Source organism: Pseudophryne corroboree, chromosome 1, assembly GCF_028390025.1.
Source record: "Pseudophryne corroboree isolate aPseCor3 chromosome 1, aPseCor3.hap2, whole genome shotgun sequence".
NCBI lineage: Eukaryota > Metazoa > Chordata > Amphibia > Anura > Myobatrachidae > Pseudophryne > Pseudophryne corroboree.
The window spans coordinates 307,068,565-307,088,270 of NC_086444.1; the positions used below are offsets into that span (position 1 = coordinate 307,068,565).

General features: G+C 47.6%; 1 protein-coding gene across 10 annotated transcripts in view; it reads left to right on the forward strand.

Annotated features, from left to right (window-relative positions):
- Nucleotides 1-229: 229 nt before the first annotated feature.
- The window catches only part of CLIP1 (CAP-Gly domain containing linker protein 1), a 307,706-nt gene continuing 288,229 nt past the window's right edge, over nt 230-19,706 (forward strand). For 4 of the 10 annotated variants that reach the window (XM_063964452.1, XM_063964453.1, XM_063964454.1 and 1 more), the window contains exon 1: nt 241-405. The gene's annotated coding sequence lies outside the window, so the exon portion shown is untranslated. Of the gene's footprint in view, nt 406-19,706 lie in introns of all 10 variants that reach the window. The other 6 variants (XM_063964456.1, XM_063964457.1, XM_063964458.1 and 3 more) reach the window with 5 other exon arrangements.

Consider the following 19,706-nt stretch of genomic DNA (forward strand, 5'->3'; position numbering starts at 1 on the left):
CTATTAAGAACAATACCTATGAATGTAATGGTAATACAGGGACTACAGTACATGGCATGCTAGGCAACCTCTTGAAGAAGCTTATTGCGCCGGTAAGAAGTTGTCGCCCAGCAATCTCCTCGGTCACTGACATGACAGCCAGAGACCTCGCCGCCGCCAATTTGCCAATCATTGCTCACCGACCACACTGCACATTGTGCTGCAAGCTGCTGACACAATGACGTCGCTCTCCCCGCCCTTCGCCTCGCGCTCGCTGACACCCGCACAGGCTTACGCCCCCCTCTCCTGCTGCTCGCGACTGGCTGAGCGCTGGTCGGAGATGCGCGCGCAGTGAGTCGGCTCGGTGACCGGGCGCAACTGCTAGTGTCGCCGAACCGGAGAGAGGAGGAGGAAACCACCGACACGGTAAGTGACTGAATCCAGTGCTACCGAGGCCTGTTCTGAAAAGAAGGGAGTTCAGTGACAGCTCGCCAAGTACCTGCAGCGGCAGGAGGGTGGGAGGACAGGCCCTGCGTACGTTACCGCTCTCCCACACTGCACCACGGCAGCCCCGGGACACCGACACCGGGAGTATGCACTGTCTCCGTTGCTCCTGGGCGAGGTGGTATCCATCCTCTTCCTGAAAACAGGGACACGGGGGCTGTCACAGTAGGGTAACCTGTCAGCACGGTGCATATGGGGGGGGCGAACACACGATCACCTCCTTATTGTGCCCATCCAGCTCCGCCGTGGAGGGCTTAAACACGTCTCCAGCTGCTGGGGAACTACAATTCCCAGCATGTCTTGCCAACCTGTATTTTAGGTGGTCATTACAATGAAATGGGAAGAGCTATAACCCAGCAACCAGGCATGCATTATTTAGCCTTGGTGATGATTCTGTTACTTGTACCTACAGTATGTGTGTGTGTGTATGGCATCTGAGTCAGTGTACTGTCCCTTCTGGTGTAACACACATAAGATTAGTATAAATGTGCAGAACATAATTTATAATTGATTTTATCCTATTTCCAGGAGTGGTGACAGTCCGTAGTGGATGTAAGGCAATTTAGTGTTTAAGTATTTATAATACATTAAAATTGGTTTATGCTTGCCTGGGGTTAATTGTGTTTTCCTGGAATTAAAATGAATACAAAACAGTGCACATCCTTTGCATAAAGGAGTCTTAAGGTGCATACACACGGTACGATTTGTCAAACGATAGGGGTGCTCCCGATTGATTGGACGACACATCGTTCTGTGTATATGCACGATATCATGCATGGCATGCTTCACCTGATCTTTCTGCATAGGTGGCAGGCGACGGCACAGCGGTCGGTCGTGCACCGAGTCGCTCCATGTGTATGTCCGTCGCATCGGTGGGTACACTTAGTACTGTGTGTACCCACATTTAGGCTGCAACATCGTCAAGGCAAACTGTATCGGGCATACACACTGAACGATATCGTCAGTGACGGCATCCACCCACATCCAGGTGCTTGCAGTCTTGTCCAATATCTTTAGATTTCAAGGCTTGAACTAAAGATATTAAACTTCGTTAACGACCCGCTGGATCGCGCATTGTTAATGATATAGTGCATACACACTGGACGGTGTGAACGATATATTGTCCGATCCAGTGTAGTATGTTATGCCGGCGGTCGGGCTCCCGGCGGCCAGCATACCGGCGCCGGAATCCTGACCGCCGGCATACCGACAGCTGGGCTAGCGCAAATGAGCCCCTTGCGGGTTCGCTGCGGGCACGGTGGCTTTTCTCCCTTCAGGGGGGTCGTGGACCCCCAAGAGGGAAAAAAGCTATCAGTATGCCGGCGGTCAGGATTCCGGCGCCGGTATGCTGGTCGACGGGAGCCCGGCCGCCGGCAAACTGAAGACCACCCATCCAATCAACCGGATTGTACGATATATCGGCTGCATATCAAGTGTGTACCCAGCCTTACAGTAATTATTTATATTACGTATTCTTAAATTAAGGAGCTGATCTTTTTGTGTAGTTGCTCATTGTATCAAGTATACACTTTTCTGTTCTCCATTGTGAGAGATTTCTAGCTTATTCAAATGTTGACTTTGCAGCTAATAAATCTGTGTCTTTTACCTGCAAGATTAAAAAGGGCAATAATATATATTGAAAAACCATCCTGATTTTGCATTTACTGTATTATCTTTTAAATATAGCAGGCAAAATTTGCTGAAATCAGTTGCTTAATAAATATACCCCTTAGTGATGGTAACTTGTTTTATTGTGTTTTTCTTCTAGCACTACAGTGACAAATTATGAGGTGTGATAGAAATAAGTTATTCATACTGCTAGTTGTTAGTGTCAAATTGGTTACCTTTTGGTGTCTAGAGTCACAAGTGACATATGTGGTTAATAGAATTCCTTGCTTTAGGAGTAAAACAATCAAATACACAAAAGTTTACTTTTTCAGGGATTGCGTTACTGTGTTATACCCCTTTCAGTCATTAGACCTGGGAAATTGCCTGGTCTAGCACGCCAGCAAATTCCTGGGTGTGAGCTCCATAACCCTGTTTGGGAGATGGGTCACGGACCCAGGACTTAAGCTCCATACACTAGAAGTTTTTTTCCCAGCGATTTTAGCGATAACGACTTCATTGAACATGTATTGTTCAAATTGTCTAGTGTGTACACAGCGAACGTTGCGTTGTGCGCACCTGCGCTCATTTGAAGCGGGTCGTTAGTTGTCCATTCATGCAGCTCAATCTTTGCTACATCGCTGGTGAAATCGCTCATATAGGCATGTGTGTACACAACAACAATGTCCACTATGAGCGATTTGACCAGTTTACAAGTGGCTTCAAAGTTACAGATCTTTCAAACTTAAATAAGTCGCCAAAACCAGCTTCGCAAACGATTCCCCGCAGTTCATTCGTCGTTTGGTTCGTTCGTAAAAACGCTTAGTGTTTACACTCAATATAGTTTGTCAGGGACTCCGGAAAGGTCAAGGAAAATCTACCATCTTCCAAATTGTTCATCTTTCAAGTCTAGTATGCATGGGTCTTTAGTTGCGGGTCATTTGCATTCAGACATTCCAAAATCCCAGGTTTATGTGCGTTCACGTGCATAAACCCAGGATATTGAAGAGTAGCTCTAGAAGTGTTTTCAAAAGATTCAAATAAAATAACGTGTAATGTAACTGATTCCACTTTGCTTTTATGTGATCATTTGTCCACCTACTAACCTATCTGCAACTATAGCAATGATACCTGCTGCCTTAAAAGAACGCTTTGTACTCCAGAAACAGTTGTATTGTTAAAGAAAACAATGTATACCCAAATTATGGATATCTGAAGTACTTTATATACAATCATAAACTCTTTAAACAAAGTATTTCATATTTGAAACTAAAAGTATTCATCTTAAATGTATCAAAAAGGTAACACATGCAATATTTACTATATTGTTGTTGCAGTGAGAGACAGACAGACATGAGATTAAGTTTTCAAGTTTCCTCAAGCTTTAAATGTCCAGAGTACTTCCAGGAAAATATTTAGTGGTGCTATGTTCTCATAATGGAATGTAGCTAAAACCAGAGACAGTTTCATATTGCTGCGCTTTCTGTGTTAATTCTATGTGATTATTTATAAGGGAGAGAGACAATAATCAAGACTGGTGGAACTCGTATTCATTAAGTTTTATTGCTGGCTAGACGCCCTTTTAAGCGTCCTTTGCTAGCTAACTATTTTGTTGTGGTTACCTGCATCTGAGCTAATACAAGCTGTCAAACAATATCCAGCTGTGCCAGCTCATCAGGAGCCACCCAGAGCCTGCAGCGCTCTGACTATTATTATGCAGTATTGCTATGTAATTCCCTTTTCCTTGGTTTTACTTTTGCTGTGGAAACTTCATTTTATCCTGGATTTATTGATTTTGTGTGTTCTAAATCTGACCGTGTCAGTTGTAATTGTTTTCAGGAGTACTTATTCTGACATTTATAGTTTGGTTATTTGTTAAATGTCATTGTTAACGATAATTCGGCATGCAATGCTAAAAGTACTATTCTTCAGAAAATTATGAGTAATAAAATGGATTCAGTATGAAATGCCGGCAGCTGGTATCCCAGCGGTCAGACCGATGCTGGGATCCCGGTGGTGTATATGCCGACAAGGGTGTGTTGTGGCTGTTCTCCCCTGTCCCTCACCCCCTAACCCTCCCTTTTCGCAGCCTTACCCTAACATCCCCCTATAGTGCCTAACCCTAACCTTCCTGCGGGGGTGCCTAAACCTAACCCTCCCTCCTCCGCAGCTTAAACCTTACCCTACATCCCCCTCAGCCTATACCTAAAAAACCCCACCCCACTCCTAAACCTAACCTCATCGCTATACTTACTTAGTTCGGGATTCTGACTGTCAGAATTCCGACGTCTGTCTTCGGACCAATTTGGAATTCTGGCGCCGGCTTTGTGACCGGTGTCAGTATTCCGACAGCGGGGATCCCGACTGCTGGTAAATTAACCACATCCCAATAAAACAATAATATTAAAAATATTATGTCTGAAAAGTTGTGAATGGAATTATATGAAGTTTGATTTAATCAATGCTCGGTAGGTGCATTCTGTCCCCTTATTTGTCTAACAATCTGAGTAGGGGATCCTCCCTACTGCTACTGGGGTCTTGTTAAACCAGGCATTAATGCTAGCAATTTTATTTTTGTGGAAATGGGTGCCAAACATATTTGTTACTAGCATTTTTGAGTTCACTGCAGGATTTTATCACCATTTACTTTTGATAAATGCATTGGACAGAAAAAGGTGCATTCTGAAAACCAGAAAGAGACTGTAACGATAGTAAATTCAGCTGCTGGTTTGATTATAGAGCCGGTAGAAGCAAGGAAGAGGCAACTTCCGACCAGTGAGCTTTATATTGGTAGTAGGGGAATCAATGGAAACACTCTGAAAAGAAATAGTTGTAGAAGATCTCAAATCCCGTAGTTTACTGATGGGAGATCATGTCAGATTATTCTTACTGACTTTTTGGACTGGGTGACTAAAGTAATAGATCAAGAGGTGGCCATAGATGTATCTTATCTAGACTTTAGTAAGGCTTTTGACGTTGTTCCACATTGCAGCCTGTTCAATAAACATGAAAGTTTGGGATTAGATTTAAAGATGGTTGAATGGATTACATAAAGAGAGTATTGGGGTACTCTGATCAGTCGGAGGGGTATCCTGTTATGCTACAAGGACAGGTATTACTGCTGGAGCATTTGCTTTCTCTTCCAAAGATTTTTTGAAAGAGAGAGCAAATTCCTCAGCATTGCCTTTTCTGCTGCGGGGTACACTGGGCTCCACAGGGAATGACATTGGGGTGTAGAGTAGGATCTTGATCCGAGGCACCAACAGGCTAAAAGCTTTGACCTTCTTCCCAGAATGCATAGCGCCTCCTCTATAACCCTGCCTCCGTGCACAGGAGCTCAGTTTTGTAGTTGGTGCCATGCAGTGCAGGCATACAACAGGGAGGCTTCTCCAGCAGCCCTTTGAAGAGCTTTTTAAAGTGAAAAATGAAGACGTCAGAGACACTGTGAGTGTTAGATGTAAGTCAGACATCTCCTGCTGCAGCTCCATCACCTCCCCCAGCGGCGCTGTATACTCCCGCACCCTGGTTGCCGGGTACTTACAGCGGAGGCTCCGGTTTTCTTCTGTCAGGCACACACACCACCGCAGCTCTCCAGGATCGTGTGGCTGCATTCAGGGAGGAGGTAAGTGGGTCCCCCAGGCGGGATCCGCTGTAAACCGCGATCCGGCGCGGCTGGTGGGAGGCGGGCCGCGTGGACACTGTGGCAGTACAGGAACCTCACTAGACCACCAGGGCAAGGGCACAGGACGGATTCTCTCAAAAATCCGTTTGCTAAGGCCCATAGTACCCGGGGGTGAAGTCCAGCAAGGGGATAAGGCTCTGACCTGTAGCCCCTCCCCCAGCCCCAGGGTGCCATTTAGAGTAAATGTTCCCGCCCTGGAGCTGCATCTCTCTCTCTCTCTCTCTCTCTCTGTCTCTCTGTCTCTCTCTCTCTCTCTCTCTCTGTGTGTGTTTGGGCACCATTATAGCAATCAGAGCTGATTCTGGGACTGTTTGCGCAAATCCTCCTCTGTAAAGCAGCCTGCATGTCAGCACTGTGCATTTTACAGGACACTTAAGTATTCTACATGTCTGTTGACAGTGTTAGTTAAGAAAAAGTGCATTTAGTAAGGGTTATTTAGTACAAGTACCCTGTGATATACATCCAGTCTTTACTATGCATTGTTATATCTATTGAGTGTATAGCTATACTTAGTATTACTCTGTATTGCTAGTCCAGTGCAGTTTTATTGCATGTCATAATTTCTGCATTGTACAATGTGACTATTTGTGTGTGCATATAGCTGCTGTGTGACCTCCATTTCGTATATCTCACTCAGATTGCTATCTATATTCTTTAACCTGAGGGGGCTAGGTGCATCAGGTTTATTATTTAATATAGGGGTTTCACAAGATATACTTATTGTGTATCTTTCTCTGTGATTTTTAGTCACCATATACCTCTGGAACTCTGTTTGTGCTAATACACTACACATGGGGTTCTTGTCAGGTGTTGTGCTGCTGTAATTGTACTGGGTTACCCTGAATTGAGCTTTCAGATATTTCAGCTACAAGGGGCAACGGAGCTGGGGCTGGTCCCACAGTGCGTGGTGGTGACGCTGCAGACACATTAGAGGAAGACGTAGCAGCAGAGGGTTCAGCTTCTGGGGGTTCCCTACCCCCCAGTGGGACCGTAGCATCGGGGGTTCAAAATGACCTACCTTGGGCTACTTTCTCTACGTTATTGAATACGCTGATAACTAGACTAACGCCCCCTATAGAACCTACTGTGCCGGTGCAACCGCTTATGGTCCCTGCGGTTAATACGCCATGGGCAGATCAACTGTCCACTCAGTTACAGCAATTGAACCAATCACTGAATAAACGGAAATCTCACCCTCGTCCGCTCTAAGCGGGCAATTACTTCCTCACGATCCACCAACGTCCCAGACACCTAGTTTGATGAGGATGGCGCATTTACTGACCCCACAGACACTGATAATTCTGATGGAGAATCTGTTTCACAAGTGGATGTTCCTGACTTGTTGGAGGCTATCGGGATAATTCTTCAAATTACTGATGACCCAGAGCCTGATACTGCCCCTAAGAAACCGGACGGATTTAAATGTCAGAAAGTAGTTAAACAAGTTTTCTCTATCGTCCTAGTGGATGCTGGGGTTCCTGAAAGGACCATGGGGAATAGCGGCTCCGCAGGAGACAGGGCACAAAAAGTAAAGCTTTACGATCAGGTGGTGTGCACTGGCTCCTCCCCCTATGACCCCCCTCCAGTTAGATTTTTGTGCCCGGCCGAGAAGGGTGCAATCTAGGTGGCTCTCCTAAAGAGCTGCTTAGAAAAGTTTAGCTTAGGTTTTTTATTTTACAGTGAGTCCTGCTGGCAACAGGATCACTGCAACGAGGGACTTAGGGGAGAAGAAGTGAACTCACCTGCGTGCAGGATGGATTGGCTTCTTGGCTACTGGACATTAGCTCCAGAGGGACGATCACAGGTACAGCCTGGATGGTCACCGGAGCCTCGCCGCCGGCCCCCTTGCAGATGCTGAAACGAGAAGAGGTCCAGAATCGGCGGCAGAAGACTCCTCAGTCTTCTTAAGGTAGCGCACAGCACTGCAGCTGTGCGCCATTTTCCTCTCAGCACACTTCACACGGCAGTCACTGAGGGTGCAGGGCGCTGGGAGGGGGGCGCCCTGGGAGGCAAATGAAAACCTTTTTTGGCTAAAAATACCTCACATATAGCCTCCGGGGGCTATATGGAGATATTTAACCCCTGCCAGAATCCACTAAAGAGCGGGAGACGAGCCCGCCGAAAAAGGGGCGGGGCCTATCTCCTCAGCACACAGCGCCATTTTCCTCACACAGCTCCGCTGGTCAGGAAGGCTCCCAGGCTCTCCCCTGCACTGCACTACAGAAACAGGGTAAAACAAGAGAGGGGGGGCAAAATTGTGGCAAAACTATATTATTAAAGCAGCTATACAGGGAGCACTTATTATAAGGCTATCCCTGTCATATATAGCGCTTTTGGTGTGTGCTGGCAAACTCTCCCTCTGTCTCCCCAAAGGGCTAGTGGGGTCCTGTCTTCGTTAAGAGCATTCCCTGTGTGTCTGCTGTGTGTCTGTACGTGTGTGTCGACATGTATGAGGACGATATTGGTGTGGAGGCGGAGCAATTGCCAAATATGGGGATGTCACCTCCTAGGGGGTCGACACCAGAATGGATGCCTTTATTTATGGAATTACGGGATAGTGTCAACACGCTAAAGCAGTCGTTTGACGACATGAGACGGCCGGACAATCAATTAGTGCCTGTCCAGGCGCCTCAAACACCGTCAGGGGCTGTAAAACGCCCTTTGCCTCAGTCGGTCGACACAGACCCAGACACAGGCACTGATTCCAGTGGCGACGGTGACGAATCAACCGTATTTTCTAGTAGGGCCACACGTTATATGATTTTGGCAATGAAGGAGGCGTTACATATTGCTGATACTACAGGTACCACAAAACAGGGTATCATGTGGGGTGTGAAAAAACTACCTATAGTTTTTCCTGAATCAGATGAATTAAATGAGGTGTGTGATGAAGCGTGGGTTACCCCCGATAAAAAAAAATGCTAATTTCAAAGAAGTTATTGGCTTTATACCCTTTCCCGCCAGAGGTTAGGGCGCGCTGGGAAACACCTCCTAGGGTGGACAAGGCGCTCACACGCTTATCAAAACAAGTGGCGTTACCCTCTCCTGAGACGGCCGCACTTAAAGATCCAGCAGATAGGAGGATGGAAAATATCCAAAAAAGTATATACACACATACAGGTGTTATACTACGACCAGCTATAGCGACAGCCTGGATGTGCAGTGCTGGGGTAGCTTGGTCAGAGTCCCTGATTGAAAATATTGATACCCTGGATAGGGACAATGTTTTACTGTCTTTAGAGCAAATAAAGGATGCATTTCTTTATAGGCGTGATGCACAGAGGGATATCTGCACACTGGCATCACGGGTAAGTGCTATGTCCATTTCGGCCAGAAGAAGTTTATGGACGCGACAGTGGTCAGGCGATGCGGACTCAAAACGGCATATGGAAGTTTTGCCGTATAAAGGGGAGGAGTTATTTGGTGTCGGTCTATCGGATTTGGTGGCCACGGCTACAGCCGGGAAATCCACCTTTTTACCTCAAGTCACTCCCCAACAGAAAAAGACACCGACTTTTCAACCGCAGCCCTTTCGTTCCTTTAAAAACAAGAGAGCAAAGGGATATTCATATCTGCCACGAGGCAGAGGAAGGGGGAAGAGACAGCAACAGGCAGCTCCTTCCCAGGAACAGAAGCCCTCCCCCGCTTCTACAAAAGCCTCAGCATGACGCTGGGGCTTCTCAAGCGGACTCGGGGGCGGTGGGGGGTCGTCTCAAGAATTTCAGCGCGCAGTGGGCTCACTCGCAGGTAGATCCCTGGATCCTGCAGATAATATCTCAGGGGTACAGGTTGGAACTAGAGACGGATCCACCTCGCCGTTTCCTGAAGTCTGCTTTACCAACGTCCCCCTCCGACAGGGTGACGGTCTTGGAAGCCATTCACAAGCTGTACTCTCAGCAGGTGATAGTCAAGGTACCCCTTTTACAACAAGGAAAGGGGTATTATTCCACTCTATTTGTGGTACCGAAGCCGGATGGCTCGGTAAGACCTATTCTAAATCTGAAATCCTTGAACCTGTACATAAAGAAGTTCAAGTTCAAGATGGAGTCACTCAGAGCAGTGATAGCGAACCTGGAAGAAGGGGACTTTATGGTATCCTTGGACATCAAGGATGCGTATCTCCACGTTCCAATTTACCCCTCACACCAGGGGTACCTCAGGTTCGTCGTACAGAACTGTCACTATCAGTTTCAGACGCTGCCGTTCGGATTGTCCACGGCACCTCGGGTATTTACCAAGGTAATGGCCGAGATGATGATTCTTCTTCGAAGAAAAGGCGTATTAATTATCCCATACTTGGACGATCTCCTAATAAGGGCAAGGTCCAGAGAACAGCTAGAGATGGGATTAGCACTGTCTCAAGAAGTGCTAAAACAGCACGGGTGGATTCTGAATATTCCAAAATCCCAGTTAATTCCGACAACACGTCTGCTGTTCCTAGGGATGATTCTGGACACGGTTCAGAAAAAGGTTTTTCTCCCGGAGGAAAAAGCCAAGGAGTTATCCGAGCTTGTCAGGAACCTCCTAAAACCAGGAAAGGTGTCTGTACATCAATGCACAAGAGTCCTGGGAAAAATGGTGGCTTCTTACGAAGCAATTCCATTCGGCAGATTCCACGCAAGAATTTTCCAGAGGGATCTGTTGGACAAATGGTCAGGGTCGCATCTTCAGATGCACCAGCGGATAACCCTGTCTCCAAGGACAAGGGTATCTCTTCTGTGGTGGTTGCAGAGTGCTCATCTATTGGAGGGCCGCAGATTCGGCATACAGGATTGGATCCTGGTGACCACGGACGCCAGCCTGAGAGGCTGGGGAGCAGTCACACAAGGAAGAAACTTCCAGGGCGTGTGGTCGAGCCTGGAAACGTCTCTTCACATAAACATTCTGGAACTAAGAGCAATCTACAATGCTCTAAGCCAGGCAGAACCTCTGCTTCAAGGAAAACCGGTGTTGATCCAGTCGGACAACATCACGGCAGTCGCCCATGTGAACAGACAGGGCGGCACAAGAAGCAGGAGTGCAATGGCAGAAGCTGCAAGGATTCTTCGCTGGGCAGAGAATCATGTGATAGCACTGTCAGCAGTGTTCATCCCGGGAGTGGACAACTGGGAAGCAGACTTCCTCAGCAGACACGACCTTCACCCGGGAGAGTGGGGACTTCATCCAGAAGTTTTCCACATGCTGGTAACCCGTTGGGAAAGACCAATGGTGGACATGATGGCGTCTCGCCTCAACAAAAAACTGGACAGGTATTGCGCCAGGTCAAGAGATCCGCAGGCAATAGCTGTGGACGCGCTGGTAACGCCTTGGGTGTACCAGTCGGTGTATGTGTTTCCTCCTCTGCCTCTCATACCAAAAGTATTGAGAATTATACGGCAAAGAGGCGTAAGAACGATACTAGTGGTTCCGGATTGGCCAAGAAGGACTTGGTACCCGGAACTTCAAGAGATGATCACGGAAGATCCGTGGCCTCTACCTCTGAGGAGGGACTTGCTTCAGCAGGGTCCCTGTCTGTTTCAAGACTTACCGCGGCTGCGTTTGACGGCATGGCGGTTGAACGCCGGATCCTAAAGGAAAAAGGCATGCCGGAAGAAGTCATTCCTACTTTGATGAAAGCAAGGAAGGAAGTAACCGCGCAACATTATCACCGCATTTGGCAAAAATATGTTGCGTGGTGCGAGGATCGGAGTGCTCCGACGGAGGAATTTCAACTGGGTCGATTCCTACATTTCCTGCAATCAGGATTGTCTATGGGTCTCAAATTGGGATCTATTAAGGTTCAAATTTCGGCCCTGTCGATTTTCTTCCAAAAAGAATTGGCTTCAGTTCCTGAAGTCCAGACTTTTGTTAAGGGAGTGCTGCATATACAGCCCCCTGTGGTGCCTCCAGTGGCACCGTGGGATCTCAATGTTGTTTTGGACTTTCTCAAATCTCATTGGTTTGAACCACTAAAAACTGTGGATTTGAAATATCTCACATGGAAAGTGACCATGCTACTAGCCCTGGCTTCGGCCAGGAGAGTGTCAGAACTGGCAGCTTTATCTTACAAAAGCCCATATCTGATTTTCCATTCGGACAGGGCAGAACTGCGGACTCGTCCGCATTTTCTCCCTAAGGTGGTGTCAGCATTTCATCTGAACCAACCTATTGTAGTGCCTGCGGCTACAAGCGACTTGGAGGACTCCAAGTTGTTGGACGTTGTCAGAGCTTTAAAAATATACATTTCAAGGACAGCTGGAGTCAGGAAATCTGACTCGCTGTTTATACTATATGCTCCCAACAAGTTGGGCGCTCCTGCGTCTAAGCAGACTATTGCTCGCTGGATTTGTAGTACGATTCAGCTTGCACATTCTGTGGCAGGCCTGCCACAGCCAAAATCGGTAAAAGCCCACTCCACAAGGAAGGTGGGTTCTTCTTGGGCGGCTGCCCGAGGGGTCTCGGCATTACAACTCTGCCGAGCGGCTACGTGGTCGGGGGAGAACACGTTTGTAAAATTCTACAAATTTGATACCCTGGCTAAGGAGGACCTGGAGTTCTCTCATTCGGTGCTGCAGAGTCATCCGCACTCTCCCGCCCGTTTGGGAGCTTTGGTATAATCCCCATGGTCCTTTCAGGAACCCCAGCATCCACTAGGACGATAGAGAAAATAAGAATTTACTTACCGATAATTCTATTTCTCGGAGTCCGTAGTGGATGCTGGGCGCCCATCCCAAGTGCGGATTATCTGCATTACTTGTACATAGTTACAAAAATCGGGTTATTATTGTTGTGAGCCATCTTTTCAGAGGCTCCGCTGTTATCATACTGTTAACTGGGTTTAGATCACAGGTTGTACGGTGTGATTGGTGTGGCTGGTATGAGTCTTACCCGGGATTCATAAATCCTTCCTTATTGTGTACGCTCGTCCGGGCGCAGTACCTGGCTGAGGCTTGGAGGGGGGTCATAGGGGGAGGAGCCAGTGCACACCACCTGATCGTAAAGCTTTACTTTTTGTGCCCTGTCTCCTGCGGAGCCGCTATTCCCCATGGTCCTTTCAGGAACCCCAGCATCCACTACGGACTCCGAGAAATAGAATTATCGGTAAGTAAATTCTTATTTTACCTCTCTCTGACCATTTAGTTGACATACGTCAGGAATCCTGGGAAAATCCAGGAAAGAAATTCACGCCTCACAAGAAGATGCTGGCTCGCTGTCCCCTTGCAGCGGAGCTAAGTAAAAATTGGGAAACACCCCCGCAAGTGGCGCTGCTGTTGGTATCCTCAGCTATGCCTGTTACTACCGTCACGTCTCTGAAAGAAACGACGTATAAGCGTGTGGAGGGTTGTTTAAAAACGATTTACACCCTAGCAGGTGCTGCGCATTGGCCCACCATTGCAGCGACTTGGGCTGCAGAGGCTATTGAAGCGTGGGCTCAGGAGTTGGAAGCTGAGTTGCCTTCCAACGTTTCTGATCATGCTAGACAATGTCTATCATATATTGTCACTGATTCTCATTACATTAAGGAGGCGGCTTCTGATGCCGGTATTCTGGTGGCCAATGCTTCTACTACGTCCATTTTGGCTCGCCGGATTCTCTGGTTGCGGTCCTGGTCTGTGGATCTGGACTCTAAGAAAACCCTGGAGGTGCTCCCTTTTAAGGGAGACATTCTTTTTGGAGAAGACCTCAATAAGATAGTGGCTGACTTAGCCTCTGCTAAAACAGCTTGTCTACCTAGTACTGGTACTTCAGTGCTGAAGGCTAAAAGAACGTCCTTTCGCTCCTTTCGTCCTTACGGGAAAGCAAAGGGTCAGGCGTACCCGAAACAGGCTCGCACTTCCAAACCACTAAACCCCAACCTAAACGGGCCTGGGCTGCCCTTCAGCCTGCTTCCAAAACTGACAAACCTGTTGCATGACGGGGCGGGCCTCCCTCTGGGGGATCGCAGGGTGGGGGGGCCGACTTCTAGGGTTTACACAGGAATGGTTGAAGACCACTTCCGATGCCTGGGTATGGGAAGTCGTCACTCGAGGTTACGCCGTATCCTTCAAGAATCGTCCCCCTCATCGATTTTGCCTGACAGACGTCCCTTCGGATGAGGTGAAGGCAAAAACTCTTCATTCGGTGGTACAGTCCCTCCTGGACACAGGAGTTGTAGTACAGGTGCATCTGGCTCAGAGAGGCAAGGGGTACTATTCACCGCTGTTCGTAGTCCCGAAACCGAATGAGTCCTCTCGGCCCATTCTCAACCTCAAGTCCTTGAACAAATTTGTGAGGGTCTCCAAGTTTTGTATGAAAACTCGTTGTTCTGGCCTTGGAACCTGGGGATTATATGGTCTCCCTGGACATACAGGATGCTTACGTGCATATTCCCATTGCAGTGTCACATCAGCAGTACTTGAGGTTTGTGGTTGGCAACCTCCTTTTACCAATTTTGGGCGTTACCTTTTAGTTTGACCACGGCTCCGCGAGTCTTTACCAAAGTCATGGCGGTAATGACGGTTGTACACCGTCAAGGGGTCAGGATCCTGCCGTATCTGGACGACATGTTGATCCTGGCAAATTCCCCAGAAATTCTCCTACACCATCGGGATCTGACGTGCCAGTTTCTGCAAGCCCACGGGTGGCTCATCAACTGGAAGAAATCTTCCCTGGTTCCTGCTCAGAGCATGGTGCACCTGGGGGAGTTGTTAGACACTCACAACCAGCGGTTGTTCTTGTCTCAGGAGAAGGTCCTGAAACTTCAGGACAGGATTTGATACTTCCTATCTTGTCCACAAGTACAGTCGTCTATGCAAGTGCTAGGTCTCATGGTGTCTGCTTTCGACATGGTGGAGTACGCTCAATTCCATTCCCGCCCTCTACAGAAATTGATTCTGGCCAAGTAGGACGGCCTGCCTCACTGGATCAGGTCTCACATGATCTCCTTGTCTCCGGAGGTCCGTCTGTCACTGAGCTGGTGGCTTCAGGACCAACGATTGAGCAGGGGTTGTCCCTTCTGTATCTCCAACTGGGTCCTCCTGACGACGGATGCCAGTCCGAGAGGTTGGGGAGCCGCATTGGAGCAACACTCCCTTCAGGGTCGATGGACCGAGGAGGAGTCTATACTCTCGATAAACATTGTGGAACTGCGGGCAGTGTTCAATGCTCTGAACTTGGCTCAGCATTTAATACAGAACAGACCTGTTCAAGTACAATTGGACAATGCCACCACGGTGGCGTACATAAATCATCAAGGTGGCACTCGCAGCCGCATGGCAATGAGGGAAGTATCAAGAATTCTTCAATGGGCAGAACGCCATCTGCCAGCCATATTGGCAGTGTTCATTCCGGGGGTCCTAAACTGGGAAGCGGACTTCCTCGGTCATCAGAACATACACGCCGGAGAGTGGAGCCTCCATCCAGAAGTATTTCAACACCTAGTGGACAAGTGGGGCCTCCCAGATGTGGACCTGATGGTGTCTCGACACAATCCCAAGGTACCGGTCTTCGGAGCAAGGACAAGGGGTCCTCAAGCAGCTTTCGTGGACGCACTGGCAATTCCATGGAACTTTCGGCTGCCCTACGTGTTCCCTCCGGTGTCACTCCTGCTCCAGCGTGGCCCAGACGGCACTGGTTCTCAGACCTTCAGGGTCTATCGTTCGAGCGTCCTCTTCTGCTTCCACAATGACCAGACCTCCTTGTTCAGGGCCCTTGTGTCTAACAGGATCTGTCCCGACTGGATTTGATGGTGTGGCTCTTGATGCTTCCATCTTGAGGGCCAAAGGATTTTCTGAGGTGGTCATCCAAACTATGTTGAAGGCCCGGAAACCAGCTTCTGCTCGGATTTATCATAGGGTCTGGAATTCTTACTTTGCTTGGTGCGCCACTAATAATTATGATGCTTACAAGTTTAGTATGGCCAAACTTTTGGACTTTCTACAGCAGGGCATGGACTAGGGCCTTCTTCTAACCTCCATCAAGGTTCATATTTCTGCCTTGTCGGTTTGGTTCCAGAGAAAAATTGCGACTTTACCTGATGTTCATACGTTCACTCGGTGTGTTGCAGATTCAACCTCCTTATGGTCCCGCCTGTGGCTTCTTGGGACTTGTCGGTGGTTCTAGAGGCGTTGCAAGAGTCTCCGTTTGAGCCCATTGAATCTGCAGACCTTAAGTGGCATTCTCTTAAGGTATTGTTTCTGCTAGCTATTGCCTCTACTAGACGGCTGTCGGATCTGGGTGCCCTATCTTGTAGGTCCCCATATCTGATTTTTCACAGTCACTGGGCGGTTCTTAGAACACGTCCCAGCTACTTATCTAAGGTGGTGTCTTCTTTCCACCTTGATCAGGAGATCGTTGTTCCGGCCTTTGCCTCTCCTGACTTGTCTTCCAAAGAGTGGTCTTTTGATGTGGTATCTGCTTTCCGTATCTACGTGAAGAGAACTATATCCCTTCGGAAGTCTGATTCTCTCTTTGTACTGTTTGGTTTTCACAAACTGGGCTGGCCGCTCGCAAGCAGACCCTGGCCAGATGGATTAGAATGGTGATTGCACATGCTTATGTACAGGCTGGCCTTCCAGCTCCTGCTACCATCAAGGCCCATTCTACTCGGTCTGTTGTACCTACTTGGGCGGCCGGCCGTGGTGCGTCCCTTGAACAATTGTGCAAGGCGGCTATGTGGTCCTTAGTGAACACGTTCATAAGGTTCTATGCCTTTGATACTTCCGCCTCCCAGGATGCTTCCTTTGGATGCCGGGTTCTTGTGCCCACTACAGTGCGTTCCCTCCCATGAGGAACTGCTTTAGGACATCCCCCAATGTCACTCCCTGTGGAGCCCAGTGTACTCCACAGCAGAAAATGAGATTTATGGTAAGAACTTACTGTTGTTAAATCTTTCTGCGAGTTACACTGGGCTCCACAGGGCGCCCACCCTGACTCACTTAGCTTCTTTGGGTTGGTATGGCATTAGCCGCTGACACTTTCTCCTGTCGTGAGAATGGGGTGTATGTAGCTACTAATGGTTGTTGTCTCTTTTACCTGCTACTGCATTGGACTAGTTAACAAAAACTGAGCTCCTGTGCACGGAGGCGGGGTTATAGAGTAGGTGGCGCTATGCGTTCTGGGAAGGTCAAAGCTTTTAGCCTGTTGGTGCCTCGGATCAAGATCCTACTCTACACCCCAATGTCATTCCCTGTGGAGCCCAGTGTACCTCGCAGAAAGAGATTTAACAATGGTAAGTTCTTACCATAAATCTCGTTTTTGCCATTCTCAAGTTGTTGCCTCCCAGTTCTCCTCTGGACCTCCTTTTCTTGTGAGTAAATTCCTTTAACCCTGCACTGCCCGGGACGTCCCCTTCCTGCTTTTGCAGTAATACCTGTCCTTGTTGCACAACAGGTTACCCCTCCGACTGATCTGAGATTGTACCCCAATATGACATCGCTTATCTGCTTCGCTTCCTAATGATCGGGCCATTCTTATGTATTAGGCACACTTACCGGAACGGCCTGCTTCATGACGGGCCGAAGACATATAAGTGGATGTATGACACCTGTGCCAGTGTGGGCAGCTGGTTTGATTGATAATTATGAAGGCTCCTCCCAAGCTGACCGCCACGGGTGCATCAGTGCCATATTTGGACCATCAGACCTGCTAGTGAGAGGGGAGTTACTGAGATCTGACTTCACGATCAGTAGCATTGGAGAACCCAGTCTGCTGAACCAGGTGGGGCACATCGATGCCCACCTTCTGAGGGGTGGGTAGGAGTAACTGCTCCAACTATCAAATCTCATTAGTATGTTTGCAGTCGTCATTCCTGGGCCACCAACTTTTCAGAAGTATTAAATAAATTTGGACCTTCCGGCTTGCTATGGTGTGTAGTATTTTTATCCAGTGGGTGGTTACATTCGTTATTGGTTGTATACAGTACAGTAGAAGGTACAACTAGGATGTTTAGCACGAGTGGAGCCTTGGCTTAAAGATCTTGGTTACAGGATAGAAAACATAGTGTTGAGGTAAATTTCAGTACATTTACAGTAGGAAAAGGTTACCAGTAAACTACTCCAGTGGTCTCTACTTACCAGTGCTCTTTAATATCTTTATTTGTGATGCGACATTAGAAATGGCATTGAAGGGATCGTATGTCTTTTTGCAGATGACACAAAGGTATGCAACAGGGTAGACACACTGGGAGGGTTGAAAAAATGATTGATGATCTTAATAGACTAGTCAAGAGTGTGGCAAAATCATGCACTTGTGTCTCAAAAACCCAAAGACTAAATATAGGGGTCGATTCAATACGGCAACTTATGAATAGCGCCGGGAATTAGTTCCCGACGCTATTCAATTCAGCTCCAGTTAAGTCGGCGATGGCCTGTTCTCGCCGACTAAACAGGTTGAATTGTCGGGAGAACGGGCATTCTCCGACTTAACTTCCCGGCGCGAGGCTGATTCCCGACAGAATCAGCCTCGTGCCGGCCGCGAGGCAGCACCTTTGTCGGGTTTCTTCTCTCATCCCCCGGGGATGAGAGAAGAATTCCCGACCATTGCGGGTAAGTAGCGGCTGAATTGAATAGCGTCGGGAGCTAATTCCCGGCGCTATTCATAAGTTGCCGAATTGAATCGACCCCATATTATTAATGGCACTATAATGTAAACTACTGATGTGGAAAGGGATCTAGGTGTCACTATTTCAGGTGACTTAAAAGCAGGTAAGCAATGTAACAAAGCAATGAGGAAGGCTAGTCAGATGTTTGGTCGCATAGGGAGAGGAATCAGCAGCAGAAAGAAAGATGTAATAATGGATAGATCATTGGTACGGACTCATCTAGAATACTGTGTTCAGTTTTGGAGGACATATCTCCAGAATGATATAAATACATTATAAACTGTACAAAGTAGGGCAACTAAAATGGAGCATGGCAAGGTGCTGGAGGGAAACATTCTTTAAAGGAAAAGAAGAATTAGAACATGAGGTCATGGATGAAGGTAGGTTTAGGGGAAAGTTTGAGGAAACATTGCTTCACAGAAAGGGTAGTCGACAAGTGGAACAGCCTCCCATCAGAGGCGGTAGAGACTAAGAACAGTTTCTGCATGCATGGAGTAGAGTCGACAAAAGGATATCCTTACAAAAAACTCAGGATAACATAGGTTGAGGTTATTATAAGGTTAAAAAGGGGCAGACTAGGTAGGCCAAGTTTATTTTATCTGCCTTCAAAATTATGTGGGGCTGATTTAATTGTTTTGTCTTGTTGTTGCCCTCATTGGATGTGCATAGTCCATATGCATGCCCTAATATTAGTACCAGTACAGTAGAGGGTAGGGCACTCAAACTGGAGTTTACCAAACCTTTCAGTTTACAAACATTTCACTTGCACCTCAGGAGGCTGTCCTCTTTCCTGGGTGTCCTTGCTCTGCGGGATGCAGCTAGCAGTAATTGGGGTGTGGTATGATTAGATGGGGGTAGGGGGCAATGTCTACTAATCGGCATCGATTAGGAAAATGAGATGAGGGAACCTCTAAAACACCAGATATTTCAGTGGTTCCTTTGAACACTAGATATGTACAAATGGATTTCATTGAGATCTACTTTCCCCATCCCATCTTCACAGCTTTTGTAGAATGCAGCTGGGTGATTTTGTTTTGGAAGATTTGGTCATGAGGTAAGGATTGAGCTATGTGATAATTTTACTTCCAGGCACTATTTAATGTTGACCCCCACTGACTTTGTGGAGCTGTAGCAGACACTGAAAACAAATACAAATAATAAAATGGAATATAGTGCATGTATATATTGCAGTGTTGGACTGGGGCATGTAGGGCCCACCGGCTGAATGCAATGGTAGGGGCCCATGTTTATGGGTGTGGCCAGTCTGCAGAGGAGGTGGGGTCTGCCACCTCATTGGTTTGACTAACCATTAGAGAGTGCAATGTCTGTGCCCCTTCATAAATATATACAGTAAATTCAGATGCTGCATGCATGATA